General features: G+C 44.3%; 1 pseudogene; it reads left to right on the top strand.

The window, feature by feature from the left end:
• The first annotated feature begins 10,133 nt into the window (after positions 1-10,133).
• On the top strand, positions 10,134-10,231 carry LOC123414469 (annotated as a pseudogene).
• The last annotated feature ends 4,111 nt before the right edge of the window (positions 10,232-14,342 follow it).

Genomic DNA, 14,342 nt, shown 5'->3' with positions numbered 1-14,342 from the left:
AGTCGTAGGAGAAATGGCCTTTGCCCCGGAAGCGATAGCAGGTGACCTCCTTCCACACCTTCCTCTGTTTCTGTCTGAGTGTGGCTCCTTCTCGCTTCTGCCTTGAATGCTGTCCTGGGGAACCCATCTGTCGCTGGTGAGACATGAATGTCGTCTGTTTACGCCACCAGTGAGCCGGCCGAACCACCCGCCAGCTTCAAAAATTGATGGCGTCCGCGCTGGGCCGAACTTGCTGCAGTAACTCCATACCAGAGGATCCACCAGAGGATCCGTAAGGACGCGGCAGGGTGGGGGATGGCGCCGCGCACATTGAACTCCCTGCCGGTAACGCGGGCACCATTGATGACGGCCTAGGGAGTGAAGTCAGAGCATGCCCAGAGGACCCGGACGCAGACGCACTTGCGGGCACCTCCACGGCCTTGGTCGTCGCACGCGTTGAAAGGGGAGGCGGGGGAGGCAGCAGCGTCCAATCCAGCACCCAAGGAACATTGACGCAGGTGTCTTCAGTACCGCTCGGCCGGCAGGTGCCCTTATTCCCCATCCCGGCGGCCGGCAGGTCGGGGACATTGAAACACACGCGCCGGGCAGGACGTGCCCCCACGCAGGGGGCGGAAGGTGCCGCGGGCACCGGAGGCGACTCGAGAACCATGGTGGAGCCCGACGCCGGAGATCCGCGAGGCTGGGTTTTGAGAGGCCCCAGATCCGGATCGGCTTGCGAGCGGGGCCCAGATCTGGGCGGCGTGAAGCCCGGCGGGAACTCAGCTTGGCAGCACAGGGTAGGGGATGTTGGCGGGCTTACCAGCGCGGCGAGGGTGGGGTGGCCGACGGGCGTGTCGGCGGCGACAGCGGCGGCGTTGGTGGCTGCGGGCGTCGGGGCGACGCGTCGCAGGAGCGTGGTTGGTGGGGGCTGCTTCATTCTCTCCAAGCCGGGCGGGTTCTGATGGAGTCGTGGAATATGCGACAACACTGCACGTAAGTTATTGTATTACACTCTCCAAGAGCGAAGGTGAGGCCGCCCGCTCGCGCATGCCACGTCCCCGATTTACTGTACTATTAAAGTAAAAGAAAAGTGAATGGCAGAAGAAAATGTGTCCCGGGATAACGCCTTCACCTGATAAAATTTACTTCCTTTCCTTCCCCACGAAGCCAACCATCCCAGGGTAACGTGATTCCGCCTCAACTCGACAGCCCCGCTCCCTCGCCGCCGCACACTGGTCCTCCGTGCGTCGCCTCCTCTTCCTCCACGACACCTCCATGTACTCACAGACGACAGCCGCCGGAAGCGCCTCTGTCGTCATCATCACCTCCACCAGTTCGACGATCTGGTCGCGTCACCGGGAGAAAGCCGTTTGCGGCGTTGTAGCGCCGCCGGGTGCGCAAGGGGCCAGGAGTTGCCGGGGATGCCGGCACTACCTCATCTCATCTCTCTGGACCCGTGAGTTCACCCCCCTCCTTCTCTCTACTCCGCTCAAGATCTGACCCTCACTTCTACAACCGCCTCTGTGCAAAATTTGTTAGATTAGTTTCCTGTGCAATTTTTATTTGTCCAATAAAAATCAGGTTAGTGTCGGTAGCGAGAGGAAAATAAACGACCCACAAAGATTATTGACATGGATGTCGTGTTACCCAGTTTTGTGCATGATGCCGAGGAAGGAATCCAGTTTTTAGACATACTAGCAAAAGGGCCCGTGTGTTGCAACGGGAGAAAAAAAACCACCATCTTCAATAGCGATGACCACATTATGTTCATATCTCATTGCATGATTTTGAAATTTTGTTCACGAATGCAAGAAAATATTTCTTATTTTAATTTTATTCACAATTCACAAGTTGAAACAATGTTTTTTTTTAAATATCATGGTTGTCAAAAAACTTGGTAACTCAAAGAATCATTCTGAATTTCAAGAAACATTTTTTAAAATATACTATAATATTTCGATCCGTCCTAACAATTAATTCTTCAAAATTCACTCAAGTATATAGTCTGAAAGACTCAGAAGTATTACTGTTGAACTGCATACATTCGATCATTCGTAAACATTTTTACAAATGTGGAAACATTTTTAGAATCGACAACATTTTTTAATATTTATAAACATTTTTTTAAAATTCCAAACAATATTTTATATTACGAACTGCTTTCAAGTATTTTCTTGTCAATTGGTGAATAATTCATTTTTTGAATTATCAAATATTTTTTAATTGCATTAAAGAAATTGCTCAAAATGATGGACTTTTTTGATTCACGAATGTTTTCTCCAAAATTACGATGTTTGTAATATGCAATTTTTTTTACAAAAATTCTGAACAATTTTTGAATTCGCAAACATTTTATGTTTTATCAAACATTTATGTAAATATAATTTTTGAATTTCGGATTCTTTCATTTATTTGAATTAGAAAAAATAAAAAGGAACAGATAAATAATAATTAAAAAACTAAAAAAACAGGCCCCCGCCCATGGGCTGGCCCAAATGGGCGTGTTGTTTATTTTCCAGCGAGCAGAGCGTAGTATAGCTGGTCCCTATGCTTGGGCCGGCCCATGTGAGGATTCCCTGCAAAACGTTTTTTATAACTTATAGGTGGCATTGGTGGGTAATATTAGACAATTTTGAAGGCAATTGTAATGACGTACCACAGATGCAATAGGTGCTTTATTAGTAGAGATAGATTCTTGTAATTACTTTGGTGCCTGTCCAGAATAGCAGGGTGCATATGTGGTAGCTGGTAGGTTCATTAGGTTGTTTGGTACTGGAAAAGGAATAAGCAGGTTGTGGGATTCCTAACAGCTTTTTTTGTGTTGATCAAATTGGTGATATGTGCTAGCTGGGTAGTAGCCGTGTCCACTCCTGTGACGTGTCGATTAGGGCCGATCTGGGGATGCCGTGGCCGTGCGCGATCTGGAGAACCGGCAGGTGGTGGTGGTGCTGCAGCGACGCCTCCTTCCTTCGTCGCCCAGGTCCAAGGTGGCCATCATGGTGACTTCGAGCAGGCAGGAGTGGCCAGGCAGTGAGAGCGGCCTCCTCGACCTCGCTGTCGTCGGTGAGATCGAGTACAGATTTAATCTTTGGAAGGTACATTTCAATTCTCTTTCTTTCATGAGTACAGATTTAATCTTCGAAACTTTGTATAAAAGGGTTTGCTGACGCATCTTTGAAAGTTGTTCTTGCCATGTCAGGCTTGCCTATTTATGTTTTTCAGTGTATTACCCACTAGAACAATTACTAGCATATAATCCTCCAAAATCCTTTTCATCTTTTGACATAATAAGCATATGATGCTGCCGCAAACGATAAGAGAGTATTAATTGGATGATCCTGACGATGTCTGCATGTTTGGATGACATTGTTCACATTGCACACAGGATGGTGTGATAGCCAAGGCACTGTGGTTCTTGTCAGATCAAAGTTGCACATGAGGGCTGAGGGTGCAATCAAGAGAGAAAGAGCAATAGCGTATGCACTTTCTCAGCAGGTACATCCTGCTCGGATAGTGTGGGCATATAAATAGGTTCTTGATTCTGTTTGACATGATATCATGTTTGTTTTGGTAGTGGGGCTCGGACCACAATTAATGGAAGACCTAGCTCTCCTGCTGTTTCTCTTAAGAATCAGGGGACTAACAGGAACATTCAGTGGAGCTATTTGGATGGGTGGATGGCAACAAAACCTTGGGAGAGTCGCCTTATGGACAATCACATAGAGAACAAGCGAATTCACGTTGTTTAGAGAGTATTGATGAAATGGACAAAGTCAGCTCAAAACTTTCTGAAGCAACCTCAGTCAAGATCAGAAGAAACGATGTCCACCCTTCTCAGCCGCCACACCTATGCTGCTAGCAGGTGGGCAGCGGAGGACGAGCTAAACCCAGATGAGGTCGCTGGGGCTGTCGACGCCGCCATTCTCACATGAGGCCATGGGTTGTCCCCGTCAACCGCATAATCCTCCCGTGATGTTGTTTTTATCGGGTGTGAGGTTAGTCTCAGTTTCTATTTCTGCTGATTTAGTAAATATTTCACATTGTTGGATACTCGCAGAAAGTTAGGGAATATATGTCATCAAAAGATTTTAGGGATCTACACTCCAAAGCTTATTTCAGAATCAAGTGAAGGTGGCATGCTTTGGTGGTGTATTTGTGGTTATGCCTATGTTTAGAGTCGAAAATTCCAACATGCGTAGGCATCTTTGTGAGTCTGTATGGGTCACTTTTTGGGGTGAAGAAGATAGTTAGGGTATACTTCATCTGCGAAACAGTGATTTTGAACATGTTTCTGTATACAGGTTTGCTATAGATGGATTATTCATAGAATTGTAGAGACTATTTACTGAAAATTGCAAGAAAGAACTTGAGGCATTTACTTCCATAGTTTTGCTGAACTAAACTTCTGTAAAATACATAAACCAGATTGATTAAGAATATGGGCGTGCAATAATAATGCACGAAACTGTCCAGGCAAGATAAATGCGCCCATGCGTGCCTTGGTGGCGCCACCAGGTGGCGCCCCTACCTCTAGTATATGTGAAAATTGGTTTTGTTGCTACAATCAATATGGTCTTCATCTTTATGTACTTCGACTGAATTAATCTTAGTGTGAACGAGAGAATGGTTCTTCTTATTAATTCTATATATAACCCTTGTGTCTCAACAACACAGGAGATCAAGAAAAAAATAATGTCTATGGACTTCAGCAAATACCTGAAGATTCAGATTTAACAATTGATCTTTAACAATCTTCGATTTTCTGCATTGTTCCTTCTAATTAAATAATGTTAGAATCTCTTTATGCTCATATATAATATCTCAACTCAGTTTATATACCAATTATTAATGTATAATTTCCTTTCAGCAGTGGCAATGCAGGCTGATTCTCATCAAACCCCTCCAGATGAAGTGGTAGGGCTTGTATCTTTTTTCGTTAAGAATTACTATAAGTAACACACATGCGTTACGCCACTTGTTCCAACGTGAGAAGGTGGAAGTGACTCTTGAAATAAGTACTGCTCAATTGGTGATTTCGTGGTCACCGTCGTCTCCAACTCTCCATGTAGTCATCGTGTAGACAAAGGAGATCGGCCACCGTCTCCTGGACAAACCCCATGCATGTCGGTCAGCCGCACGCCCACACAAATGGCAATGGAAAGAGGAACTAGAATCCGATAACTACGTTCTAAATTAACCCGGACGCCCCCTCCCCTGTTGCTGTGCTCGCTGGCGTGTCCCACAAAAACCTATTCTCCCGTGCTGTTTTGTGTGGCTTCTAGGGTTTTAGCCGGTGACTCGTCCTCAATCTCGTGTGATCCGCTCCTCCGTGCTGCTTGATCAAGGTAACGTCGCCCCTTCCATCTCCTCATCCTTCTCTCCATGTCTCTGCGTGCATCTTCTCTTTATCAATTGATCTTTAACAATCTTCGATTTTCTGCATTGTTCCTTCTAATTAAATTATGTTAGAATCTCTTTATGCTCATATATAATATCTCAACTCAGTTTATATACCAATTATTAATGTATAATTTCCTTTCAGCAGTGGCAATGCAGGCTGATTCTCATCAAACCCCTCTAGATGAAGTGGTAGGGCTTCTATCTTTTTTCGTTAAGAATTACTACCAGGTTCTACACGCGACACCAGATCAGGCGTACAAGTTTTATAAAGACAGCAGCACAATTGGCCGGGCGGGTTCTGATGGAGTCGTGGAATTTGCGACAACACTGCCCGTAAGTTCCAGTATATATGTGAAAATTGGTTTTGTTGCTACAATCAATATGGTCTTCATCTTTACGTATTTCGACTGAATTAATCTCTGTGTGAACGAGAGAATGGTTCTTCTTATTAATTCTATATATAACCCTTGTGTCTCAACAACACAGGAGATCAAGAAAAAGTTAATGTCTATGGACTTTAGCAAATACCTGAAGTTCGGATACACACTGCAGATGCAGGGTCATATCTCAATGGTGGTGTGCCCATTGTTGTCACTGGATCTTTAACCATGTCTCATGGTGTTTGCCAGAAATTTACGCAGTCGTTCTTCCTTGCACCAATAGAAGGTGGATATTTTGTCCAAAGTGATATATTAAGAATTATTATGCCTCAGGCATCGCCAGCTGCGGTAAGTCAAGCCGACAATCAAGAAAATGAGATCAAGCAAGATGTCGGATCTATCGTTGAACAAAGAGAAGCGGAGTGCACGAGGACTGATCATGTGTCGGTGGAGAATAAGGTTGAAGACGTGGTAGTTCTAAACCCCATATCAGATGAAAATCATGATGACATCGAGCAACTTGTGCAAGCCACCAAAGACGATCTCAAAGGGGCTCTTGCTGATTCTCCTCCCCCACCTCAACCTGAAAAGGATGCTACTAGCATCTCTTACGTATCAATTGTGACTTCTCTTTTTTCCCGTCTACTTAATGTGAGGGGTTAAATTCATTCGAGGGTGTCTCAAAACCAGAAAAGGCACTAACTTCATTTAGAAAGGTGGCATTGCTCCTGAGCCAAGAAGAAATTGTCCTACTTAAGGCCACTCGCATTGCTTAGTACTCCCTCTGTCTCAAAATAAAGTTTATTAAAGTTAGTGAAAAATTAAATCATTTATTTTGGGACGGAGGGATGTGTTAGTATCATAGTGCATGAGACTAATATTGTACATCCAGATCACATAATATCATACATTAATATTGGTTGTGACTTTATTTGTTTATGGGATCCTGATACAACATTGTGGATATGATTAATTTCTTTTTTTTGGATGTTCATAATACGAAAATGATAAAGCTACAAGTGTGTCAGGAAGGGGGGTACGCATGGGGCCTATGTACAAACCTCCTACCATGATGCGGTGTGTCTCGGTCGTTCTTTAGTCTACCATAGTCACATCGATTCAATGTCTATCGCCGTCGTCACTCTAACATGTCCAGTGGTCATCCCCCTATCCCTCATCCCCCCCCCCCCCCCCACACACACACACAACACAAAAGATGTGTTCAGGCCAGATCCCTCGGTGGTTTGTGCGGGCCAAGAAAGGTGTGCAATCGCGCTAAGTTAGAGAGCATGCGAGATCAGAACGCCTCGCTCGCGTCGCCTCCATGGGGCGGCTCGTGCGAACCCTAGCCGCCGCCCCCGAACCTCCATCCTTCCCTGCTTCCATGCCTCCGTCGGAGCAAGCCAGCAAGTAGGTGGATGTGCAATTGTAGGCATCTATGCTTGGTTAGAACGACTTCCGACATTGCATGGAAGTTGCAGTATGTCACGCCATTTATCGGCATTTTGTTACAAAGGAAAATCTAGCAAATGCAAAATTTGTTAAGAACTCAAACAACTTGGTATGGTGCCTTCAATTGGTCATACAAGACAACGAAAATAATTGGGGCCATTGAAGGGATGTCGAGAAATGAGGTGCTCCTAAACAGACCCTTCTGGCCTAACTGAACACCTTCCAGTGAACATGGTCTTGCTTTGGACATCCTTTTAATGAACCTAACTAGGCGACAACGTCGCTCCAACGGGCACCTGTTCGGTCGGCCAAACGCTCGGGGATTCAAAAACAGTTTACCGGTTCTATGTTCTGAAATCCAGAAAATGTTAATTTTTTCAATAATTATTTGCAAATTCAAAAACAATCGGGCAGTCTCAAATTCATAAAATTTGTTTTTAAATTTAAAAATATTTCTTTTTTAAATCTATCCTACATGAATAATTAAATATTCGGGAATAATTAAATATTCGGGGAAATTGAAAACAAATCTTTCTATTTTTATTTCATATTTCTATGTTTTTTTTAATTCCAAAATTGTTAGTGTTTCTAGAAACTTTTAGAGCAAAAATGTTGATGTTGGAATTTTTTTAAATCTTGTTTTTCCATTCTTACCTTTTTTGAATACATTTATATTTTCTTTGAAATTCTTGTACAATTTATAATAATTCCAATATTTTTTCTGAAATCAATTTGAAATGATGATATTTTTTGAAAATTTGAAACAAATTTATAAGAGCATGCATATTTTAATAAATAAAAAATGAAAAACAAAGAAAACGGAAATTGAGTAAAATGCAAACAGAAAAAAGGAAAGACGCAGGTTTTCAAAAAAAAAAATCTGAAAAAATATTAACGAACTGAAAAAATTATTCCTGCATTTGAAAAAAGGTCACAGGTTTTCCAAATATAATAAAATAAAACATGGATTGGAAAAACGTTTACTAGATTGTTAGCAAAAAAGTAAATAAAAAAAGTTTGCTGGTGTGAATTTTTTTTGTGAAATGTGTTTAACAACTCATGACATTGAAAATCCAACCATTTGAGAAAATTTCAATAATTTTGAAAAGTTTCTGATTTTCAGAAAATTCACACATTTGAAAAAAACAGAAAAATAAAAAGAAACATCGAATAGAAAGGAGAAAATAAAGGAAAGTAAAAGAAAAATAAAAGAATATAAAAAAGTGAGTAAAAACAGAAGAAAAAAATGGCCAAACAGCCCGATAGAAAACTAAAACCGGAGTGTTTCTTTTCAGCGTACTACAAAAGATGAAAAAAAGAGGAACTTAGACATAGGAAGTGAGGTATCCTAAGTGGTTAACTGTTATGAACCGTGAGGTAATAAATAAATAAAAAGGAATAAAATCAAAGAAAAGAAAAAGGCAAAAAAAAAAGAAACTAAACTGAGTATATGCACAACAAGAAGAATAAAATAGGTAATTATACTTGGCCATGTTGTTGTTGACTGGTCACTGGATAGAGACTGGAGAGTTGTGTCGCCAGGTCTGAGGTGGCGAAGAGAGAGCACTGGAGCTGTCCAGACAAAGAATACATTCAATTTCAATATGAAATGCCTCCAGCCTCTAGTTCACTACTAGTATAGTTTCTGTTACGGCAGATAAATTTTCACCAAGAAACACGTATGTTTGGTTGAGATAGTGTGAAATTTGCCAAACAATAAAGGATTCAAGATCACCATGTGGTAAAGATGGAGAAAACATAGACGCGCTGATAGAAAATAAAGAGGTGACAGCCAGGAGTACTGCTCTAATCTTTCTCTACTTTCCGTCGACATCCGGGTATTCGCAGGTGCTGCAACCGTTCCAGTAGATCAATAATCTCATGTTGCTAAAACAAGACAATTTTTTAAAAGACAAAGGATGCAGCTGCTGTACAAAACCTGAAAACAGTGTGATGTGTTGAAACTGGTATTCATGCAGAGCTCCTGGATATAACATGAATTTCATTCATACACGAAATGCATAGCGTAAAAGGGATATAACGCCCTCAACTCATTGCACATTGCAGAAACCACTGCATTTTCAGTTACTCGAAATGCATGATCTAATTGTTTTTGCAGCAGGATCATCAACTCGTTTCGGTTACCCCTACAGTGAAAAGAAAATGATATAAATGAAATCGTAGAGATGAATGCCAGAAGAGCGACAATGCATTGACTAATACAAGCAGCATAGCAACAAACATTGTTTAGCCATCGGACTCGACGCCTTCAGCAGTTTTTAACTGCGAGCACAAAACCGACAGCAGTTTCGATCCCCTGTATAACACGTACCGCGTCCCTGCACATTGCATACGCTTCTAGCCTCTATTTTCTACATGGTATATAGAGCCTTCTCTTCCCATCGCATCTAAACCATGTCATCCTCCTCCACCGCGGTTGTCATGGCCGTTCCATCTCTCGCCTCCTTAGGTCATACCGTGACAGAGAAGCTAACCAGGGAAAACTTCCTGGTGTGACAGACCCAGGTCATGCCACATGTTCGGGCAGCCGGGATGGTCGGCTTCCTCGACGGCACCATCAAAGAACCAGCTTTGATCTTGATGGTGGAAAAGGAGGTGTCTGGCAAGAAGGTGGTCGAAGAAGTTGTCAATCCAGAGCATGCGATCTGGGTAACCCAGGACCAGCAGGTCCTCACGTTCCTCCTCGCCACCATGACTCGAGAGGTATTGCTTCAGGTGAATAGCCTTGACATTGCTGCAGCTGTTTGGGCGGCTGTTTTGCAAAGTTTTTCTTCTCAATCTCGAGCCAAGATAAGCCAACTTCGTTCCCAGATTGGTCGCACCCGCAAGGGGGATCTCTCTGCTGCTGCATATTTTTGCAAGATGAAAACTATTGCTGATGAACTAGCGGCTGCTGGTAAGCCGCTTGAAGAGGATGAGATCGTCTCACATATCCTGGAAGGATTAGATGCAGACTACAATCCTTTTGTTTCGGCCATCTCCATGCGTGTAGATCAAGGAGTTGGCCTGAACGAGCTGTACTCTCTTCTGCTCTCGGCCGAGGCGCGCATTGACGCCCAGAGCAGCTACACCAACCCCAGCGCCAATCTGGCCTCCAAGGGAGGCAATCGTGGTGGCTTCAGCCGCCCCTCTGGAAACAATTCTGGAGGAGGCCGCGGCACCTCTGGAGGCGGTCGCGGCAACGCCAACAACAACACCTCTGACACTCGCCAAGGTGGAGGGGAGGTGATCAAGTGCCAGCTCTGCAAGCTCGAGGGCCATGGAGCCTGGCGCTGCAAGAAGAGGTATGATCGCAATTTCAACAACAACTTCAACAACAACACCCAGCGCCAGCAAGGAGGTCGAGGTGGTGGTGATCGCTTCGCTAACACTGCCACCAACTCCTATGGAGTAGATACCAATTGGTATCTTGATACTGGAGCCACAGATCACCTAACAGGCGATCTTGAGAGGCTTGCAGTGCGTGATCGCTACACCGGCAACGAACAGATTCACACTGCAAGTGGACAAGGTATGGATATTGCACATGTTGGTCATTCGGTTTTAACTACTCCCCAAGGTTCACTAAAACTGAATAATATCCTTCATGTCCCATGTGCATCCAAAAATCTTCTTTCTGCATCTCAGCTTATGGAAGATAATCATGCTTACCTTGAACTTCACCCTCAATTCTTTTCTGTCAAGGATCAGGACACACGGAGAGTACTCCTTCAAGGCAAAAGTAGGAGGCGCCTGTTTACTATCTCGGGTCATCATGTGGCTCCCAAGCGAGAAGTGCTTAGTGCAATAAAACCCTCTACCTCTCGGTGGCACAAGCGTCTAGGACACCCTGCTTTTCCAGTGGTCCAACAAATTCTTCGCAACTTTAGTCTCCCAGTGTCAAATAAACAAGATCATCTCTTAGTATGTGATGCTTGTCAAATGGCTAAAAGCCATCAGCTACCATATCCTAGGTCTACTAGTGAGTCCAAAGCTCCTTTAGAGCTTGTTTTTTCTGATGTTTGGGGCCCTGGGCCTCTCTCTGTAGGCAGACAAAAGTTCTATGTCAGTTTTATTGATGATTTCAGCAAGTTTAGTTGGATTTATTTGCTTAAACATAAGTCTGATGTGTTTGAGAAATTTCATCTCTTTCAACAACACGTTGAACGTCTCTTTGATCGCAAAATTCTTGCCATGCAAACTGATTGGGGTGGTGAGTATCAAAAGCTTAATTCCTTCTTTGAGCGCATTGGGATTACTCACCATGTCTCGTGTCCCCATGCTCACCAACAGAATGGTTCTGCCGAGCGCAAACATAGGCACATTGTTGAAGTAGGTTTATCTCTTCTTGCTCATGCATCAATGCCCTTGAAATTTTGGGATGAGGCATTCCTTACTGCAGTCTATCTCATTAACCGCACACCCAGTCGTGTTATCAAAAATCAATCTCCTCTAGAAAAGCTCTTTAACACTCCACCAAATTATCACTTTCTTCGTATTTTTGGGTGTGCCGTTTGGCCTAACCTTAGGCCTTTTAATAAACACAAGCTTGAGTTTCGTTCCAAACAATGTGTTTTTTTGGGGTACAGTACACTTAACAAAGGTTACAAGTGCCTCGACGTGTCCTCTGGCCGTGTCTATATTTCTCGGGATGTCATCTTTGATGAGCATGTTTTTCCCTTTGCCAATATTCACCCCAATGCCGGTGCCCAACTCCGCAAGGAACTTGTTCTCCTTCCATCTCATCTCCTACCATCTACCCCTATGATTTCGGGAGTAGGGGATACCCGCAATGATCACATGTCAATATCGCATAATGCCTCTAACCTTGTTTCTGAAAGTGTACAGGCTACAGGAAATACTACGGAAGAAATTGGCGACAACCGCCGTGATTTTATGCAGGATCCAGCGCCAGATGCAACCGCTGCAGAAAATCCGGACTCTGCGGATCCCGGAGCTGATTTGGGCAGGACTTCTGCCTCGGGATCAGCCGCGCCAGCACCTGCAGGTGGATCTCCTACGGGATCCGTGCGGTCTGCCCAACCCCGCCTGTCCCGTGTGCCGGGTGTCACGCACGCTCCACGTGCGGATCGCAACACCGACGGGACTCGTGCGGGTCCTCTACGGTCGGCCGCTCCCGTTGGTGGGGAGCCCCCTGGTGCGTGTGGCAGCCACGATGGGGCCCGCCTGTCTATCTCTCGGGCCGACAGTTCCGTCGACAGCGCGCCGTTGGCAACGCCTGTCTCACTGCCGTCACGCCATCTGGCGGTTCCGGATTTGCCGATCGCTGCGGACGTTCAGTACGGGAGTTTTCTAACACTGCTACTTCTGTTGCATCTAATTCCTCTCCTGTAGACAACCGTACCCTGCTCCAGATTGATCGTCCAGCACAACCTCCTCCTGCACGAGCTCATACCAGGTCACGCAGTGGGGTGATTAAACCCAAAGAGTATATTGATGGGTGTGTTCGATGGGGTTCTTTTTGTGCCACAGGTGAACCACAAAATCTCCAGGAAGCACTTGGTGATCCTAAATGGAAAAGAGCCATGGATGAAGAGTTCCATGCTCTCATGGAAAATAAGACATGGAGGCTTGTTCCCCCTGTCAAAGGCAGCAACGTCATTGACTGCAAATGGGTATATAAGGTAAAAAGAAAATCTGATGGCTCCATAGACAGGTACAAAGCTCGCTTGGTAGCCAAAGGTTTTAAACAGAGTTATGGCCTTGATTATGAGGATACGTTCAGTCCAGTGGTTAAAGCTGCTACTATTAGGATAATTCTCTCCGTTGCAGTCTCTCGTAATTGGTGCATGCGTCAGTTAGATGTGAAGAACGTGTTTTTACATGGTGTTCTGGAAGAGGAAGTCTTCATGAGGCAACCACCTGGGTATGAAGTTTTAGGCTCACCTCGACAGGTCTGCAAATTGGACAAAGCAATCTATGGCTTGAAACAAGCCCCCAGAGCTTGGTACTCTAGGCTATCCTCTAAATTGCAGTCACTTGGTTTCATTCCCTCCAAAGCAGATACCTCTTTATTCTTTTATCACCGCCATGGCACTGTCATTTTTATGCTCATCTATGTTGACGATATTATTGTCACAAGCTCCTCCCCAAAGGCTGTTGATGCTCTCCTACGAGACTTGCGCATGGACTTTGCACTCAAAGACTTGGGGGATTTGCATTTCTTTCTCGGCATTGAGGTAAAGCAGGTAGATCATGGACTTGTGCTATCTCAAGAGAAATATGTGCAGGATATTCTTCAAAGAGTGGGTATGAAGGGTTGCAAACCATCTCCTACACCCTTGTCCACCTCTGAAAAACTCTCTCTGCATGATGGCGCGTTACTTGGTGCTACTGACTCTACCAGATATCGTAGTGTGGTTGGAGCCTTGCAATACTTAACCCTTACTAGACCAGATATTTCTTTCTCAGTCAATAAGATATGTCAGTTTCTCCATGCTCCTACTAGTTCTCATTGGACAGTTGTTAAGAGGATTCTTCGGTATCTTCATGCCACGAAAGGATATGGACTCAAACTTGCCAAATCAGACTCTATGTTGGTTAGTGCTTTTTCTGATGCAGATTGGGCAGGATGCCCAGATGACAGGCGCTCCACAGGTGGCCTTGCAGTTTTTGTTGGAGGTAATCTGGTTTCTTGGAGTGCACGTAAGCAACCCACTGTTTCTCGTTCTAGTACAGAAGCTGAGTATAAGGCCCTTGCAAATGCAACTGCTGAAGTTATTTGGGTTCAACATTTGCTGACTGAGTTGGGTATTCCTCATCCAAAGGCTGCTTCCTTGTGGTGTGATAATCTTGGTGCTACCTATCTCTCTGCTAATCCTGTCTTTCATGCCAGAACTAAGCATATTGAGATCGACTACCATTTTGTTCGTGAACGGGTCGCCAACAAGCTTCTTAACATTCGTTTTATTCCCACTGGAGATCAAGTAGCTGATGGATTCACCAAACCCTTGTCAGTGCGACAGCTAGAGGTATTTCGTCGCAATCTCAACTTGGCCAGTTGTGATTGAGGGAGAGTGTTAAACATTGTATATTTATCTGTGTTGGTATTGTATAAACCGGCACATGTAGGGATAAGGGCGTGAGTTGTAAACGTGTTGGTCTGTTAGG

This window comes from Hordeum vulgare, chromosome 7H (assembly GCF_904849725.1).
Source record: "Hordeum vulgare subsp. vulgare chromosome 7H, MorexV3_pseudomolecules_assembly, whole genome shotgun sequence".
Taxonomy (NCBI): domain Eukaryota; kingdom Viridiplantae; phylum Streptophyta; class Magnoliopsida; order Poales; family Poaceae; genus Hordeum; species Hordeum vulgare.
Note: the sequence above shows the minus strand (reverse complement) of the source record. Positions and strands in the feature narration are given on the sequence as shown.